The following is a 1878-nucleotide window of genomic DNA, read 5'->3' as shown; positions in this document are numbered from 1 at the left end:
AAAAACAAGAGGGAGAATCCAATGTATTAACAGGCACAGGCCGCACACTCCAGAGACAGGAATTCACAGCCACCAAGCATCTCATTTTTGTCAAAGTTTTCATATTCCTCCCACCTGTTCCAATCCTCACCACTTCACCAGGAACTCGGTACCTGATCCCCACTTAACAGATGTGAACACTGAGGCCTGGAATGGAGTAAGTGACTGGCCAAAGGTCTCCCAGATGGTTATTGACACAGCCAGGCAGAAAAAGGATCGCTTACTACATCAGGGCTTAGCCAACTGTTATGGGAGGGCCAGATCCACCTGCTCATATAAATCAAGTTGTATTGGGAACAGCCACACCCCTTTGTTTACATATTCTCTCCCCTCTGCTTTGGAGCGACAACAGGGTTGAGTGGAAACCATATGACCTGCAAGTGCTAAACCATTTACTACCCAGTCCTTTATGGGAAGTTTGCTGCCACTTGTACTAAGTTTCCTGACACTCTATTAGGTGCTGAAACCATGGGAGAGCTGCTGTTATGTTCCCAACAATGCGTAGGTGGGAGCTAGAAGGTATTAACAGACAAGATGACATTTATATGGAGGTAGCTACAACTCTCCCCACATGTGCATCTTTTACATTATGTGGTGTGGCCGCCGTGTGCTGCCCAAGCTCAGACTGGTCCAGTGATGGGACCAAATAACTGTCTGAAAGAGCCACTGCAGAGCCTGTGTTCATTGGAGGATGGCCTGGACTACCCCGGGGATTGAGGCAGGGAGGAGTTGCATTGGGATGGACCCATCCCCCTGAGTCTCCCAGCTCCAAGTTCACATGGCGTCCTTCTGGGACTTGGGGACACGTGTGAACGCCCAAACCTCCAGAGGAGCAGCCCACCCTTGGGAAGAAGCTGCTCGAGGTCTCCCCCAGTGCAGACTAAGCGGAAAGCCATGCCCGTGGGCTCCTCCTAAAACTAAATCTGTAGACACAAGGTTCTGGTATTTTACAGATAGAAGACCTGGTGGTCATTCCCACCTCTTTATTGAACTCTGGGCAAGTTTTGGACTTTTTGTGCCTTAATTTTCTCATCTATAAAATGGGAACAATAACTCTACCTTTCTCACAATGTTGCTGAGTAAGCGGGCGGAGGCAGGTCAGGGAGAGAAACTGTCGAATGAGACAAAGACTGTGAAATTATGATCACAGTGTTGGGCTCAGAGGAAGTGCTCAGAAAATGGATGTTATGAATAATGATTCATCACTAACATTTCTGATACCTTCAGAACTGTGCCATCCAATGCTGTGGCCACTGGACCTGGTTGGCTATTTACAATGAATGAAACTCCATACAATTTAACAGTGAAGCCTTTTGTCAACTCCCCGCATTTCAGGTGCCAGGTGAGCGCAGGGGAGCAGTGGCTCCTGGTTGGGACATGAAGCCATGGAGCCTTTCCCCCCTCACAGAGAGCTCTGTGCGACAGCAGGGTTTTAGGGGTCATGTTTACGTGGGTTTCTAATGTCACACGGGGGCTTTACATAAACCACCCGCGACCCATGCCAGGTAATTTGCTGATGCGTCTGCTTCTGGGCGTTTTGATTGGGCTCTGGGTCTCTTTGGTCTCCAGAAGAGAGGACGGGCTAGAGGTCAGGGGGTCGGGAGAACTTGACAGTGGAACCTCCGGAGGAACCAGGATTTCCTCGGAGATTTGAGGATGGACCATCTGTTGCTGGACGGTCTGCGTTCCCAGTCTCAGGGCAGTGACCTGGAAAGTGTTTGAAGCTGGGTGCTGGGTGCTGGTCTCAGCGGGGAGTGGCTGGGGGCAGGGCCCTACCTGGCACATGTCCGTCAGCCATCTCTCCTCCCCCTTGTCTATGAAGCCGTGGATGATGAAGCG

Source organism: Myotis brandtii, unplaced genomic scaffold (assembly GCF_000412655.1).
Source record: "Myotis brandtii unplaced genomic scaffold, ASM41265v1 scaffold2713, whole genome shotgun sequence".
NCBI lineage: Eukaryota > Metazoa > Chordata > Mammalia > Chiroptera > Vespertilionidae > Myotis > Myotis brandtii.
The sequence above is the reverse complement of the archived record's forward strand: the minus strand, read 5'-3'. Positions refer to the sequence as shown.